Source organism: Chlorocebus sabaeus, chromosome 9 (genome assembly GCF_047675955.1).
Source record: "Chlorocebus sabaeus isolate Y175 chromosome 9, mChlSab1.0.hap1, whole genome shotgun sequence".
NCBI lineage: Eukaryota > Metazoa > Chordata > Mammalia > Primates > Cercopithecidae > Chlorocebus > Chlorocebus sabaeus.
This window is the reverse complement of record NC_132912.1, coordinates 93,137,811-93,156,802: the sequence shown is the minus strand read 5'-3', so window position 1 is coordinate 93,156,802 and position 18,992 is coordinate 93,137,811. Positions and strand designations below refer to the sequence as shown.

General features: G+C 38.5%; 1 long non-coding RNA gene across 1 annotated transcript in view; it reads left to right on the top strand.

Moving 5' to 3' along the window:
• The window catches only part of LOC140712512 (uncharacterized), a 273,874-nt gene that overhangs the window by 72,986 nt on the left and 181,896 nt on the right, over window positions 1-18,992 (top strand). Inside the window, exon 2 of the long non-coding RNA XR_012094115.1 lies at window positions 2,006-2,174. This is a non-coding gene — a long non-coding RNA (uncharacterized lncRNA). The remainder of the gene's footprint in view (window positions 1-2,005; window positions 2,175-18,992) is intronic.

Sequence of the window (18,992 nt, the reverse complement as noted above, 5' to 3'; positions counted from 1 at the left end):
AGGAAGGAATCTCTTCTAATTCATTCTACAAAGCCAGTATGACCCTGAACAGTATCACCAAAGCCAGACAAGGACGCAAAAACAGAAAAGTACAGACCAAATATCCCTAATGAACATAGGTGCAGAAATCCTCAATGAAGTATTAGCAAATCAAATCCAACAGTACAGCAAATAGATAATACACCATGAACAGGGGGAATTTTTTCCAGGGTTGCAAAAATGGTTCAACATATGCAAGTCAGTGAATACATCACATAAACAGAATTAAGGACAAAAACCATATCACCATCATAATAGATGAAAAACATTCTTTAACAAAATTCAGCATCCCTTCATGATAAAAACCTTCAGCAAATTGGGAATATAATGAACATACCTCAAAATAATAAAGGTCATATATGACAAACCCATACCAACAACATACTGAATGGAGAAAAGTTGAAAGCAATTCCCTAAGAACTGGAACAACACTATCAGCTCTTGTGGTGTTTTCCAATCAGTCCTTGCTATCTAGTCTCGCCCCCATCTGGTCCATACAACATTCTAGGATATTCTGAAATGTAAGTCTGATTCTATTACTACTTTGGTTAAAATCCTTAAAAGGTTTCCATTGTTCTTAGGATCAATGTGGGTGCCTAATACACATAATGGCTACTCTGTAAAAGAATGACTGAGCGAATGAACACACTTTGGCTAATCATAATTTGTGATCTAGGTAAATAGCATATGATTTTCTCAGTCTTTGAATAAGGAAAAGTTGATGTGCCCAAAAAAAGACTTTCTGACTCTAAACCACATAAAAGCCACCCAAACTCCTTCGAAATTATTATTTGTCTGAATCACTCACAGTAATGAATCACCATTGTGCAAAGTGTACTGCTGTTCGGATAGTGTAACACATTTTTCTGTATGCTGTTGCCCTCTTATTCATATAGTGTGAAGTAAAAGACTGTGTTAATAGTTCATAAACCAATCATCTGTTTAAACGTTTTGGGTAAAAGTACTAAAACATGTTTTTTACTCCTTTTTCCTAGTTACTTCTACTCACCTCTTTCCTGCTCTCTAGAGGTAACCTCTTTTATTTCTTCCGGCTAATTTTAAAACTATTTCCTTGAAGTTGATATGCTCATACCGCTATTTCTTGATTTTTAAGAAAATTTACTAGATTAAATCTTGATGTAGTGAGATCTAATATTTAACTCTCATTTTTTATTTTATTATTATTATTTTTTGAGACGGAGTCTCGCTCTGTCGCCCAGGCTGGAGGGCAGTGGCCGGATCTCGGCTCACTGCAAGCTCCGCCTCCCGGGTTCACGCCATTCTCCTGCCTCAGCCTCCGGAGTAGCTGGGACTACAGGCGCCCGCCACCTCGCCCGGCTAGTTTTATGTATTTTTTAGTAGAGACAGGGTTTCACCGTGTTAGCTAGGATGGTCTTGATCTCCCGACCTCGTGATCCGCCTGTCTCGGCCTCCCAAAGTGCTGGGATTACAGGCTTGAGCCACCGCGCCCGGCCAACTCTCATTTTATGACAGCCTCCAATGCACTTTCCTTCTTCCCATTTACTTAATACAAATTATACCAGAAATGTTATTAAATCAATATTTATGGTTACATAATTATAATTATGAAAATACTATTTTCAGATGAGTCACTTAATATATTATAATCACTTTCCTTTCTTGCCTACCTTCTAGAGTTTATAGTTGCATTTTTTGTATTAGGTTGGTGCAAAAATAATTGCATTTTTTGCCATTGAAATTAATAGTTGTTTTCCATGTTATTATCCACTGCTACTCCCATATTCTCTAAAAGAGTTGGAGACCTCTCCTCACTGTGATCAAATACATGAGTTCCTTTTACTCCCCTGTTGAAAGCATTATATTTTTGTGCCCAATCTGAAATATCATATTTCTAGGCCTGCTGCACAATTTTCATCCCAGGGATTTCTTCTTCCAGCATTCTAGACATATATTTCAACTCTTGCTTCTTTTTTGTTCTCACCAGGGTTGGATCCCTTGTTTACAGATGCAATACCCTTCCTCTGGAGGAGAACATCCTCCTGCAACTTGCTAAGTGGACCTGCCTGAACATATATTTATTGTACCCTTAAACATCAACCGTGGTTCCATGATGGAATTCCAGGCTGAAAATCATTTTCCTCAAAGGTTTGAAGGTATGACTCAATTGTTCTCTAGTTTTCAGTATTCTCAGTGTATCTGATAGTATACTTATTTTTGATTATTTGTAAATGAGCTCATTTTTTTTTCCTCTGGGCCTTTTTTTTTCAGATCTTTTCTTTGAACCCAGAGTTTTGAAATTTGACAAATATGTGCCATAGTAAGGGTTTCCAGTCACTAAGCTGGGCCTTCAACAAATATCTTCCTTCCAGAAATGTGGGTTCTGAGAGTGTTTTGTATATCATTTCTTTGATATTGTATTAAATACTACCTTCCATATTTCCTAGACGTTCTTTCTGTTATTTGAACTTCCCAGATTGATCTTCTAGTTTTATCTTTTAAAAATATTATTTTCATCTCTTTTCATTTTGTTCTATTTCCTGAGGGAGATGCTTGAGATATTCTCAGTCATATCTTCAAATGTGAGTGTGTTCCTGCCCTCACATGTTTTTAATTTCAGAGAGCTATTTTTGAAATTGTATGATTGTTACTTTTTATAGTACCTTTTCATTTTTCTCTGGAGAACTTAATTATAGATTTGGAGCCATTTCCCACTGCTGTCTGTTTCTATAGCTTCTGAATACCCTTTGTCCATGTTAGAGGCTTTTTACAAATATTTAGTCTGCATACGTGCATATTAAGAGCTAGGCACATGCATGCATACACACACACATTTAGTGTGATTGCTGTTGTGTGTATACAGGGCTTTTAAAGTGGTGTCACTGCAGAAAGATGAGCTCAGTATCCAGCCATTTTGGAACTCAACTTTGTCTGCTCTGCTCACTGAAATGTTTCCACCTTCTAAAAATTTATCATATTTTTGGTCTACTGTCTCTTCTCTTGTTCTCTTTGTCACTGTTGGTTCACAACTTTTGCATTTACTTATTTTCACATAATAGCAATTTTCTGTAAGATATTTTACATTTTGTATTAAATTATGCATGTAGAGTGTGGTATTTTAAGTTCATACCATGTAGAAGAGCGCATCTAACAAGGAACTCTTAGTTCTACCTGAAGAGAGGCACCTAGGGTGGGTGCCATGAAAATATTTCATAAAGAAATTGACCCTCAGATAAGACTTGAAAAATAAAGAGGAATTTGCTGGGTAGACAAGAGTCTGAAAAGCATACAAAGAATATGGTATAACAAGAACAAAGTCATGAGCCATAACATAGCACAGTCTTTTCCATAGAACTTCAAGTTGAAACAGCATGTGTAGGCAGTGGGCGAGCGTGAGAAATGAGGCTCTGGAGTGTATCCAGCTCAGGTTAGAGAACTCCTCATATTCCATTCTGAGACCCTGTGCAAAGTACTATGAGTAATAAAAATTAGTGAGACTTCATTTCTTCTTTCAGCAGCATGTGGTGTCATAGACAAAGAAAGCCATGCAAATCAATAGCAATTATGCTGGGGCTAACCATGTGATTTAAAATGTGTTTCCAAATGGGAAGATATTGTATATGATTGAGAGAAATAATTTAATGAAGAAAGAAACATTTGTAAAAGTCTCAAATTTAGATAAAGTGAATATAGGCAAGAACAAATTATGATGGAAGGGAATAAAATGAGAACACATAGGTTTCTGGACACAGATACTGAAGAAGAACAGGCAGTCCAATTTAGTTGGTACCCAGGTAACAAAATAAATCTGACAATGTGGGCTGGGACATCGTGAAGATGGTCTAGGATGCCAGGCTGAGCAATTTTTGCTTACTTCTTTAGCCAGGAGGACCTGTGCACATAGTCAGACCTACTCAAAGGACAAGAGATGTCCCAGTATCCGTCCATCTCCCTCTTCCTTGCTTCTGCATAATGGCCGTCCTCACACTTTAAGCATGGAAGCATCCTTGAACTACAGTATTAGTCTTTTAACTTGTTTTCCTTCTTATATCCATTCTCCCTTTCAATTCATTCTTCACCCATTATCCAGTAAGCTTTAAAAATGCAAATGAAATAATCTAATCTTCCTGCTTTTCACAACTGACCACGGCACATGGTATGAAATGCAAATTCCTTATCGTGACCTGTAGAATCCTAAAATCTCTGGCCGCTGACCGCATCTCAAACTTCATGTCATACCACTTTCCTTTTCACTCCCTATGCTCCAATACAATGCCAAATTGGTCTTCCTTCTGTTTCTATAACATGACAAGCTTACACCTATCTCGTGGCTTTTCTACTTGCTGTTCTCTTTACCTGGGATGCTGTTCTCTTCTCCAATACTTTGCATGGCTGCTTCCCATGTAGTTTTTAGATATCAGATAAAATGTTATTTTCTCAAAGTGGCTTTCTCTGGCCATTATACTGAAACTACCCTCTACTCCTTCCTCATATGCTATTGCACTAACCTATTTATTTCCTTTGGGGCACTTTTCTTTGTATGCATCTAAGGTTGTTTAGTTATGTTTATTATTTATTCCTCATCCCACTAGAAATTATCCTCTGAGAAGCCAGAGATGTTGCCTTTCATATTTTCTGCTGTATCCACAATGCCTAGCATAGTGCTTTGCACACATGTACAAAGCATAAAAATGTGGAATAAAGGAATAAATGGACAAGTGATTATTCGAAATGTCTCTCCTCATTCTTATTACATTAACTACTAAATTATTGGGTGGATTCGTAAGAATATTTTGCTTTAACCACAACATATTTTTCATTTTTATTATATATTCTTTCTTATTTCTGTAAATAGTTAATCTGCTATATTGTAAGCTCTATTAGGAAGGAGACCAAGTCTCTATCTTTAAACATTTCACAATTGGTGTTTTATCATAGTAGATGTTCAATAAATATTTTAATGATGTCTGGATGATGAGGACAGGTATGTAAGGAACTAAGAGACAATTTACTGTGGGAATTTTTTTTTTTTTTTTTTGGCATGGAAGGCAGAGCACTTCTTTCTAATTATACATAAATCATTTTACACACTATTATTATTCCTTGTTCTGGCTCTGCTGATAAGTGAGTCTTTGACCTTGGGCACACTGATTGATATTTCTGCATTTGCAGTTTTGTATCTGCAGTGTAGAAGTAATGTTACTTCAATGTGGCCTATGGATCAACTGCATCCAGATTCCCTGGAGTGCTCATTAAATGCACATTTTCATGGTCTCTATCTGAATCTACACCTGCCCAGCATCTGTTGCAGGAGGATGTGGGGATCTGAATTTTTAACAAGATCTTTCAGTTATTCTTATGTATATTGATTTCTGAGAAGCACTGTTGATGGATTATATTAAATGCTCTTCTGTGATTCTGAATTCTCCTATGTAGCTAAAATAGTGTATATTGACCATCTGGTGAGAGAAAGAGAGGGCTATATTCTTCAGTTATTGCTCATGTAGATTGCTATTGCAGGAAGTTTCCTAGGAATTCTTGTCAACTGCTAAACAATGTGCTGTTTTGTGTGAGTAATGGTCTATTCTGTGCGTTATATTGTATTAAATTACATTATTTCTCATGCTTTGTGTCTCAGGAACAAATAAAACTGTGGTATGGTAATTTCTCTTAGGAAATGTTTCTGCTTATATAGATCACATAGTTCATGAGTCAGATTCTTCAAACATAAACTTTTGGGGAATAACCCGTGAATTTGGGAAGCTGCATTAAATTCTTCCAGTTATGAGTCCAGTTTGGTACAGTGTTGCTGCTTATTTTCCAGCATGAGTAAAACAAAAGGATCTGGGTATTCAGTGGTCAGTGAGCACCACTGAAGACCAACTGGGGACAGAGCGTAACCCCCTATTGAGGCAGAATATGTGATACAAATAATAAACAATAATTGCAAGAAGGGAATAATTTCCCTCTTTCTGGAAAATTTAGGGAAGGTCTTGGAGAGGGAGAAACTGGATGGGCAATTGCTGCCAAGAACATTCTCGTGAAAGGAGAGGAGTAAAGAGAATGCAAACTGAAAGGTGGCACAGGTGCAGAAGTGGGTTAGAAGTGGGCTCCAGGGGAGAAATAACCTTTTGCTGGAGGTCCAGCTAAAAGAGAATTAACGTCTGCCTGCTTTCAAGATTCATCGTGTTTAGCAGTGTTGTAGAAAATTTTCATAGGCTGAAGATAGAAGTAAAGGTACTCTAAAAAACTTCCATGAGCATTTGAGAAGAGGCTGACTCTGACAAGCATTTGATAAGAAGGGAATGATTTTCAGACCAAGACTGGCCAGAAATTTAATGTCTACATGCTGTCTACCCACTTAATGTTTCACACACACACACACACACACACACACACACACACACACAACCCCCACATATATGTATAATAGTTTCTGTTAATTAAACCCTTTATGGTAACTTGGTTGATAATTCTTGTCTTATGTTTCTGGAATTTCTGTAAGTGTTGAGAAAGACTGAACAATAGGTCTAAAAATTAATTATATTGGGAAACTCATAAAAATATGCAATTATAAATAAATAATAATTACTAAGAATAACAAAAATGACACTTAATGTTGGTGCCACAATTTTACCATTTATAAATCACTTCTCTCATCCTCAGCATGTATATCATCGCATTTAATCATCACTACAATCTGTTAAGGCAGGTCTTATCTCCCAACACTCAAAGGCATGTAAGTGGTTTGCCCAAAGTAAAAATGCTACTTAGTGGTATAGATGGCTAGGAGAAGTGGTTATTCTTTGCAACAGAGAAGGTCTACACTCAGTTTCCTTTGTGATTTGAAGGTCTTTGGAAGTTTTGAGGTCCTGAATGGCAGGTGGAATCTCTCCTTTTGACCTCTTGGTCCCATTCTCAAAGGTGAAGTGTGAACACTCTAAAGGAGAAACAGGATATAGGAAAAATGTTGGGACTCTGAGCCTGTAAATTATCTGGCACCCAATAGCATCATTAATTGGTGATATGATTTGAATATTTGTCCCCTCTACATCTCATGTTGAAATCCCCAATGTTGGGGGTGGGCCCTGGTAAGAGGTGATTGGATCATGGGAGAGGATCCCACATGGATGACTTAGTGCCCTCCCCAAGGTAATGAAAGAGTTCTCATTCTGATAGTTCACAGGAGAGCTGTTAGTTTAAAGAGTCTAGCACCTTCCTCTCCCTTGTTCCCACTCACTGCCCCTGCTTTGCCTTCTGCCTTGGTTATCAGTTTCCTGATGCTCTCACCAGAAGCCAAGCAGATATTGGTGCCATGAATGTATGGCCTGAAGAACTGTGAGCCAATCTCTTTTTAAAAAATAAATTACCCAGTCTCAGGTATTCCTTTACTGCAGCTCAAGAACAGCCTAACACACTTGGGAATGCTGGAATTGGTCAGGGCTTGGTAGATCTCTTTTCAGTCGATGGGGAAATGGATAGCTCTCATGAGCGTTGTGTTAATGCCCAGACAGTGCTCAAATTTGAAGACCAATTTCAGACGACTTTTCCAACAACAACATGCCTGGACAGATTGTCAGTCTGTAGTCAGATACCAACTATTTCTGCACTTTGGTACATCACCTGCAAATTTTCCAGTCTGTGTTTTACATAGCACTGAAGCACCCTGGATACTCATGAACCTAAGAGAATCACAAGATATTTAACAAAAAATGAGAGCAAGAGTTTAGTTCTGACTTACTCCTATCACGTGCTTGGGGCAGAGCTCGAGTACTCACACTCTAGCAAAGAATGGGGCACATTGTGAACTTCTAGCTGAGGAAAGGGAGAATATTGCTGTCTGAAATATATTTAGAAGGAATGTCTTCAGTAACCAGTGAAATGTGTCAAATAAAGACAAGCGGAATGGAACTGCTCCATTGAGAGAGAAGCTAAGCTGTGGATTCTGAAGGTTAACAGCATTTTACAGTGTATTTATGACTTTCAGATTCCAGAAAAATTAAGCCACTTAATGAACACCAGACAACAAATCACGAGAGGAGCCATGAGAAGAATCCTCAGCTAAGAATTCTTCCCTGGTTTCCACTCTGTCTCCTAAGATGAGTGGTTCATCTATGAGCAAAATAGTGCATAGGCACCAGTCTGCCCAGACTACATTTTTTACCAGTTTAGGAAGACACGCTAATTCATGAAAGACTTATACCACTAACCTTTCTACTAGAAGCCCCAATTTATTTTCTTAATGTCTGAGGGCAGAATATAAAGACTTAATAACTACACTGCACTGTAGGAATATATGAGCTGTAAAAATAAATAAATAAAAAACAAACAACAACAACAACAACAAAAACAACTCTTCGTAGTAAATTGTGCATTCTCTCTTTTCAGTGTGCCACAGATCATCTGGATGAAAAAAAAAATCAGAGCTCCAGAAAGTCATCTATTCCTGAAGCCCATTTTACATGTAAAAACCTAATCACCTCTGCCATAGTGAATATGGGTCTCTTGGCTGAGTATGACCTACAGGGCTTAGACCTCCAAGTGCAGCAACACCCAGCAGGAACAGATGCAGTTCTAAGCAGCCAGATAATCATTCCCTAATGTGAGTGCTGGGAGCTGGAGCCAAGCACGTTTCATTTCTTAGTCTCCCTATGGTACAAAGATTGATGAACAGAATATGAGGTTTTCTCAGATAACGTATGCAAGCAACCTGCTTAGAGCAGGTTCTTCTCAAATGTCACCATCTTTCTCTGCTTGGAAAGTGGAGACAAACCATTAATGAGATCACCCAACAGAGACCCACAGTGGAGGACACAAAGCTTGAGGGATTAAAGCCTCCAAGTGGACAGCACACAGAGGATAGTTTAAACACCCCTGATATGTCCTCTTTTACCTTGTTTTTGTTATGATGAATGCATGGGACTTTATCTACACTTACATTTGAATGAGGCAATGCTTTTAAAAGCACATGAGAAAGTGCCAAGCACATAGAAGCATCACTATAATAACAATTACTATGAGTAAAATTTCGTATGAGTAGAATTAGGGTTAGCCCCATTATTATAATTCCATCAATTATTATTACAGTTACCATGGCTATTGTCATGTTTGTTGAATAAGAGATCACAAGGCAGCACAAGACAGAAGAAGGATAACACACCCAAGGCTAAAATTGATTGGACCTACAAAAATCAATTCTTCAAACACCAACACCTATATTATTGTTCTTTAAAGAAAAGCTTTGGCAATATAATAGTTTCCCAAGAAAGGCTCATTCAATGATGGGGTTTCTAAAATTGTGGCAGCCTAATGCAATAAGCAGATAAATCCTTTCCCATATCCCTCCAATCCTGTGATACACTGGCCTATCTCCTTTTTCCTGGCTGTCATCACTCTTATGCCCTGGACCCATTCTCCTAAGCCTGTAAAGGAAGCATGAGAAGCTCAGGAAGCTTATGTGAAGTATGTGCTAATATATGCTTGTAACTGCAAGTTTGCTGGGAAACAGTGTGGGGTGGTGGTGGAACATGAACTCTCACACACAGTTTCAGTTCCAAATCAGGAGCTTAGTGACTTTGAGAGGCTTCTGAGGAAATATGAGCTTCAGTTTACTACTGTGTAAAAATGGGGATAATAATACCAACTTCTCAGAGATGTTAAGAAAATAAAATAATGAGTGAATGTAGCCAGAGAACCTAGAGCAAAGCAGGAGCTCAACAATGATGTATTTTCCTCCGCTGATTACCTCTAATCAGCCCTCTGAACCAGCCCCACTTAGGTTAACATCCCCAACTCCTACCTCCCTGTTCTCAATACTATTCATTTCCAACTTACCAATATTCTCCTACTTGAATTTTAAAATGAGGAGAAGGGCTCAAGTTTCCAGCAAGGTGGCCAACTAGATGCAGCTGAGAAATGCCTCTTCCATAGAGAGGAACAAAAATATCCATAAACCACCACACTTCGAACAGATCTTTTGGGAGAAAACACTGAAAGTCAATAGAGAGGCCATGCAGACACTGCAGTTGAAGAGGAAGGAAGCTGGAAAGCCTGCTCAACGTCCCCCAAGGATGTCCTCAATGATCACAATGAGCCTGGCTGACCTGGCTGACATCAAGCTGCTTCTCCAGTCAAATCCTGAGTTCAAATGAAAGAGACAATTCCTCAGGACAATAGATTTTTCGTGATAGGTTTCTTATGGAACCATACAGCACTTAGAGTTGCAATTTGAGCACTTTATCAACCAGGGGCAAGTATTTACTAATTTCTACCATAGGCCAGGCACTGAGCTGGGTTCTGTGGAGAAAACAAAGATAATTGAGGCCAGTCCTTATCCACTCTCAAGGAGTTTACAGCAGAGGAAAACCATATTACACAACATGAACACTGTAAGGCAGTGAGTGATAGGTGCAGCCAGACAGGAGTGGTAAAGCACTACAGGAAGGTGGAGGAGGGGATCATCTCGATATCAAAGCATGAGTGTCATGGAGTGAGTGTCAGATGACTTTGGAAGCTACATGCACATTTCCAGATGCAGCTGAACAGGTTTACAAACGGCAGTCAGCTGTGATGTTATGGAAGAACATAGTACTAGAACTTAGAATATCTGGGTTCAAATTATATTTCTACCCCTACTTGTCCATGGATTTGGGGCAAGTGGCTTATACTATATATGTCACAATTTTCCCATATGTCAAAGGAAGATAAAGCATATCTTGCAGGTTTGTTTTTAGGATAACTTGAGGTGGTATGCTAGATGCTATGAGGATGACAGAGAATAAGAATGCTTTTTGTAGAGACTTAAATCCTACACAAACATGAGGTATGATTGTTGTTATGTTACTAAGTTGTAGTTCATTCATCCATGAGATTTATAATGTGTTTCCCCAGATAATCAATCTCACAGGATATTGTTAGATAATATGCTACTTTCCAATGGCTTCCCAGAAAACTCTTGGGGATATTTGAAACACCAGAAAAGAGCTCTCAGCACAATATTATATTAGACAAGTTACTTAATTATATAATTAATGTATCAAATATTAGGTGGGGGACTCTTATATTGCCACTGATAACTCATGAGGAAACTCAGGCTGCATAATATATTTCCCTGACCCTGAACTCTGTTCATTTCTCAATCAAGCATACAGCCTTTTGGATGCTATTACTTCTGTGATCAATATCTCAGTAGTTTCTAGAACTCTATTAAAGGTACTGAATCTTGTAAGTAGCCAAAAATTTCCTTTTAGCCAAGTCTCCAGCAAAAGATCATTCCTTCTTCCCTGGCACCTGCCCATTTGATCTACTTCAAGTATCAAAGGAAACAGGAATTGTTTACCCCCACCACATGTATTATTATTTACTTAGTGTCCTTGACTTACCAATGGAATTTGTACCCTATTCCATGGTTATTTTCCTCCTTATCTTTCTCAAGGGAGAGATGTTTCCAGAGTAGTGTTAGAAATAAAATGAGTCCCCTCTTAACCTCCTTGCTTTTAAATCTCTATCAACTATCCCATTCCTCAGGTCACTCCTTGGAGGCTTATTATTTAAGCTGGATAGTTGTCATTTTCTAAATATGAAGAAATGCATGAACAAAAGCATCTTGACCAAACTTTGCTATTTTAATTTATCTGTAATATATAGAATGGAGTAAAAACAACAGCAACTGCATGCTTGCTCTATAAATGTAGCTTGAGAATAAGTCTTATAGACTCTCCTTTCCAACCAGGTTACTGATCTTAAGATACTGCTATATAGAAAATTTACAGCCACTGCTGCCTGACAGTTACTGTGTTTATGAAGTTTTCTCAGTTTTTATTTCCATACTTTTCCACCCTGGCTGGACTGAGACCAAGAAACATCATCTGTGATCATGGCCCAGTACTCTAGTCTGTAAGAACAAGCCAGCCCCTTACTCAATTCATGCTTATATTATCTTAACAAACCAGATTCAGAGCCAGAAAATGTAGAGGGGCTAATTATGGCAGATAAAACACAGTCATTGGGTGGAGGTAGGGGACACAGCATTGAAACCAGAGAGACTGAGAGCTGGCATGTCACAAAGCTATTCTTAATAACGATCCAAATGTCAGCTGGGTCATTAATAAGTGACTCAGTGGAAAGTTTTTGCAGTATTAATACTGCCTTCTTCTTTGCTAACAGAACTCTATATTTATTTTGATATCTATCACTACATCAGAGATCTATGTGCTTCTAGGAAATCTGACTACAACCTTAGTTTAGTCAAGGTTTAGTCACTGGGTCTTTAATCAAGACATAGTGGATGGGTCTCGATTAGCCTTAGCCAGCAGTTCTCTAACTCTTTGGACTCAGGAGCTCTTTACAGTCTTAGTAAATTCAGGACCCTAAAGAGCTTCTGTTTTATAGTTTATATCTGTCAACATTTATCATTTTAGAAATTAAAATTAAGAATTTTAAAAATATTTATGTATATATTTATTTTAAAATAAAAATAAACCCATTACATATTAGCATAAATACCATTTTCAAGGAAAATGACCAAATTCTTCAAAACAAAATGAACGATAATAGTTAAATGATTTTTGGGGTTCCAAGATGGCCAAATAGGAACAGCTCCAGTCTGCAGCTCCCAGCGCAATTGATGCAGAAGACAGGTGATTTCTGCATTTCCAACTGAGGTACCTGGTTCATCTCACTGGGACTGGTTGGACAGTGGGTGCAGCCCATGAAGGGAAAGTCAAAGCAGGGCAGGGCATCACCTCACCCAGGAAGTGCAAGGGGTTGGAAGATTTCCCTTTCCTAGCCAAGGGAAGCCATGACAGATTGTACCAGGAAAAATGGGACATTCCACCCAAATCCTGCACTTTTCTCAAGGTCTTAGCAACTGGAAGACAAGGAGATTCTCTCCCATGCCTGGCTCAACAGGTCCCACGCCCACAAAGCCTTGCTCACTGCTAGCGCAGTAGTCTGAGATCAAAATGTGAGGTGGCAGCCTGACTCGGTGAGGGGAATCCGCCATTGCTGAGGCTTGAGTAGGTAAACATATTGTCTGGGAAGCTCAAACTGGGTGGAGCCCACTGCAGCTCAGCAAAGTCTACCGCCTCTATAGACTCCACCTCTGTGAGTAGGGCATAGCTGAACAAAAGGCAGCAGACAACTTCTGCAGACTTAAATGTCCCTGACAGCTCTGAAGAGAGCAGTGGTTCTCCCAGCATGGCATTTGAGCTCTGAGAACAGACAGACTGCCTCCTCAAGTGAGTCCCTGAATCCCGTGTAGCCTAACTGGGAGACACCTCCCAGTAGGGGCCAACAGACACCTCATATAGGCAGGTGCCCCTCTGGGACAAAGCTTCGAGAGGAAGGATCAGGCAGCAATATTTTCTGTTCTGCAGTCTCCGCTGGTGATACCCAGGCAAACAGGGTCTGGAGTGAACCTCCAGCAAAATCCAGCAGAACTGTAGCTGAAAGACCTGACTATTAGAAGGAAAACTAACAAACAGAAAAGAATAGCATCAACACCAACAAAAAGGATATGTACACCAGAACACCATCTGTAGGTTATCAACATCAAAGACCAAAGGTAGATAAAACCACAAAGATGGGGAGAAATCAGAGCAGAAAAGCTGAAAATTCTAAAAACCAGAGCACCTCTTCCCCCTCAAAGGATCACAGCTCCTCGCCAGTAATGGAGCAAAGCTGGATGAAGAATGACTTTGATGAGGTAACAGAAGAAGGCTTCAGAAGGTCAGTAGTAACAAACTTCTCCCAGCTAAAGAAGCATGTTCAAACCCATCAAAAGGAAGCTAAAAACCTTGATAAAAGGTGAGACAAATGGCTAACTAGAATAAACAGTGTAGAGAAGACCTTAAATGACCTAATGGAGCTGAAAACCATGGCATGAGAACTTCATGACACACACACAAGTTTCAATAGCTGACTCGATCAAGTGGGAGAAAGGGTATCAGTGATTGAAGGTCAAATTAATGAAATGAAGTGAGAAGAGAAGTTTAAAGAAAAAAGAGTAAAATGAAACAAATGAAGCCTCCAAGAAATATGGGACTATGTGAAAAGACCAAATCTACATTTGCCTGGTGTACCTGAAAGTGATGGGGAGAATGGAACAAAGTTGGAAAACATTCTTCAGGATTTTATTCAGGAGAACTTCCCTAACCTAGAAAGGCAGGCCAACATTCAAATTCAGGAAATACAGAGCACACCACAAAGATACTCTTTCAGAACAGCAACCCCAAGACACATACTTGTCAGATTTGCCAAGGTTGAAATAAAGGAAAAAATGTTAAGGGCAGCCAGAGAGAAAGGTCGGGTTTCCCACAAAGGGAAGCCCATCAGACTAACAGCAGATCTCTTGGCAGAAACCCTACAAGCCAGAAGAGAGTGGGGGCCAATATTCAATATTCTTAAAGAAAAGAATTTCCAACTGAGAATTTCATATCCAGTCAAAGTAAGCTTCATAAGTGAAGGAGAAATAAAATCCTTTACAGACCAGCAAATACTGAGAGATTTTGTTACCACTAGGCCTGCCTTACCAGAGCTCCTGAAGGAAGCACTAAACATGGAAAGAAACAACTGGTAGCAGCCACTGCAAAAACATGCCAAATTGTAAAGACCACTGAGGCTATAAAGAAACTGCATCAATTAACAGCCAAAATAACCAGCTAACATCATAGTGACAGGATCAAATTCACACATAACAATATTTACCTTATATGTAAATGGGATAAATGCCCCAGTTAAAAAACACAGCCTGGCAAACTGGATGAAGAGTCAAGACCCATCATTGTGCTGTATTCAGGAGACCCACCTCACGTGCTGAGACACACATAGACTCAAAATAAAGGTATGGAGGAAGATCTACCAAGCATATGGAAAGAAAAGAAAAAGCAAGGGTTGCAATCCTAGTCCTTGATAAAAGAGGCTTTAAACCAACACAGACCAAAAGAGATAAAGAAGGCCATTACATAATGGCAAAGGGATCAATTCACAAGAAGAGCTAATTATCCTAAATATATGTGCATCCAATACAGGAGCACCCAGATTCATAAAGCAAGTCCTTTGAAACCTACAAAGAGAATTAGACTCCCACACAACAATAATGGGAGACTTTAACACCCCACCATCAAAATTAGATCAAGACAGAAGGTTAACAAGGATATCCAGGACTTGAACTCAGCTCTGCACCAAACAGACCTAATAGATATCTACAAAGCCTTCCACCCCAAATCAACAGAATATACATTCTTCTTAGCACCACATCACACTTATTCTAAAACTGGTCACATAATTGGAAGTAAAGCACTCCTCAGCAAATGAAAAAGAACAGAAATCACAACAAACTGTCTCTCAGACCACAGTGCAATCAAATTAGAACTCAGTATTAAGAAACTCACTCAAAACTGTACAACTACATGGAAACTGAACAACCTGCTCCTGAATGACTACTGGGTATATAACGAAACAAAGGCATAAATAAAGATGTTATTTGAAACCAATGAAAACAAAGACACAGTGTAGCAGAATCTCTGGAACACATGTAAAGCAGTATATAGAGGGAAATTTATAGCACTCAATGCCCACAAGAGAGAGCAGGAATGATCTAAAATCAACACCCTAACATAACAATTAAAAGAACTTGAGAAGCAAGAGTAAATAAATTCAAAACCTAGCAGAAGGAAAGAAATAACTAAGATCAGAGCAGAACTGAAAGAGATAGAGACACAAAAAACCCTCGAAAAATCAATGAATCCAGGAGATGTTTTTTTGAAAAGATTGACAAAATTGATAGACCGCTAGCAAGACTAATGAAGAAAAGAGAGAAAAATCAAATAGACATAATAAAAAATGATAAAGGGGAAATCACCACTGATCCCACAGAAATACAAACTACCATCAGATAATGCTATAAACACATCGACACAAATAAACTAGAAAATCTAGAAGAAATGGATAAATTCCTGGACACATACACCCTATCAAGACTAAACCAGGAAGAAGTTGAATCCCTGAATAGACCAATAACAGGCTCTGAAATTGAGGCAATAATTAATAGCCTACCAACCAAAAAAAGTCCAGGACTAGATGGATTCACAGCCAAATTCTACCAGAGGTACAAACAGGAGCTGGTACTATTCCTTCTGAAACTATTCCAATCAGGTGAAAAGGAAGGACTCTTCCCTAACTCATTTTATGAGGCCAGCATCATCCTGATACCAAAGCCTGTCAGAGACACAACAAATAAAGAGAGTTTTAGACCAATATACCTGATGAACATTGATGTGAAAATCCTCAATAAAATACTGGCAAACTGAATCCAGCAGCACATCAAAAAACTTATCCATCATGACCAAATCAGCTTCATCCCTGGGTTGCAAGGTTGGTTCAATATTCACAAATCAATAAACGTAACCCATCACACAAACAGAACCAATGACAACAACCACAGGATTATCCCAATAGATGCAGAAAAGGCCTTTGACAAAATTCAACAGCCCTTCATGCTAAAAACTCTCAATAAATTAGGTATTGATGGTATGTATCTCAAAATAATGAGAGCTATTTATGACAAACCCACAGCTAATATACTGAATGGGCAAAAACTGGAAGCATTCACTTTGAAAACTGGCACAAGACAAGAATGCCCTCTCTTACCACTCGTATTCAAAATAGTGTTGGAAGTTCTGGCCAGGGCAATCAAGCAAGAGAAAGAAATAAAAGGTATTCAATTAGGAAAAGAGGAAGTCAAATTGTCCCTGTTTGCAGATGACATGATTCTATATTTAGAAAACCCCATTGTCTCAGCCCCAAATCTCCTTAAGCTGTTAAGCAACTTCAGCAAAGTCTCAGGATACAAAATCAGTGTGCAAAAATCACAAGCATTCCTATAAACCAATAACAGACAAAGAGAGAGCCAAATCATGAGTGAACTCCCATTCACAATTGCTAAAACAATAAAATACCTAGGAATCCAACTTACAAGGATGTGAAGGACCTCTTCAAGGAGAACTACAAACCATTGTTCAATGTAATAAAAGAAGACACAAACAAATGGAAGAACATTCCATCCTCATGGATAGGAAGAATCAATATCATGAAAATGGCCATACTGCCCAAGGTAATTTATAGATTCAATGGCATCCCCATCAAGCTACCAATGACTTTCTTCACAGAATTGTAAAAAAACTACCTCAAAGTTCATATGGAACCAAAAACGAGCCTGCATTGCCAAGAAAGTCCTAAGCAAAAAGAATAAAGCTGGAGGCATCATGCTACCTGACTTCAAACTATACTACAAGGCTACAGTAATCAAAACAGCATGGTACTGGTACCAAAACAGAGATACAGACCAATGGAACAGCACAGAAGTCTCAGAAATAACACCACATGTCTACAACCATCTGATCTTTGACAAACCTGACAACAAGAAGAAATGGGGAAAGGATTCCCTATTTAATAAATGGTGCTGGGAAAACTGGCTAGCCATATGTAGAAAGCTGAAACTGGATCCCTTCCTTACAACTTACACAAAGATTAATTCAAGATGGATTAAAGACTTAAATGTTAGACATAAAACCATAAAAACCCTAGAAAAAAACATAGGCTATACCATTCAGGACATAGACATGGGCAAGGACTTCATGACTAAAATACCAAACGCAATGGCAACAAAAGCCAAAATAGATAAATGGGATCTAATTAAACTAAAGAGCTTTGCATGGCAAAAGAAACTACCATCAGAATGAACAATCAACCTACAGACTGGGAGAAAATTTTGCAATCTACCCATCTGACAAAGGGCTAATATCCAGAATCTACAAAGAACTCAAACAAATTTACAACGAAAAAAAAACAAAAACAAAAAACAAACAACCCCATTCAAAAAGTGGGCAAAGGATATGAACAAACACTTTAAAAAAAAAAAAAAAAGACATGTATGCAGCTGACACATGAAAAAATGCTCATCATCACTGGTCATCAGAGAAATGCAAATCAAACCCGCAATGAGATATCATCTCACACCACTTAGAATGGCAATCATTAATAAGTTAGGAAACAGCAGGTGCTGGAGAGGATGTGGAGAAATAGGAATGCTTTTACACTGTTGGTGGCAGTGTACATTAGTTCAACCATTGTGGAAGACAGTGTGGCGATTTCTCAAGGATCTAGAACTAGAAATACCATTTGACCCAGCAATCCCATTACTGGGTATATACACAAAGAATTATAAATCATGCTACTATAAAGACACATGCACACGTATGTTTATTGTAGCACTATTCACAATAGCAAAGACTTGGAACCAACCCAGATGTCCATCAATGATAGACTGAATTAAGAAAATGTGGCACATATACACCATGGGATACTATGCAGTCATTAAAAAGATGAGTTCATGTCCTTTGCAGGGGCATGGATGAAGCTGGAAACCCTCATTCTCAGCAAACTATCACAAGGACAGGCAACCAAACACTGCATGTTCTCACTCATAGGTGGGAATTGAACAATGAGAACACTTGGACACAGGACTGGGAACATCACATACTAGTAGGACCTGTTTAGGGGTGGGGGTCTGGGGGAGGGATAGCATTAGGAGAAATACCTAATGTAAATGATGAGTTGATGGGTACAGCAAACCAACATGGCACATGTATATCTATGTATCCAATCTGCATGTTGTGCATATGTGCCTAAAACTAAAAATAATAATAAAGAGTTAAATGATTTTACATTTTCACAAAATCTTTAATATTTGATTCAACTAAAAGACAGCCAGATTTCCATATCAGCTTCTGCATTCAATCTGTTGCAATATGTTGTTTTCATTAAAGTGTATGAAGAAAATCTGTCCTTTCACAGATATGTTGTTGGAAAAAGGACCATTTTAATAAATAACCTTTTAATATAATTATAGATATCTCTCTGCTACTCCACTAAAACTTGACAAGTGGTAGTTTCTCAAGGGTTAGGTGATGAAC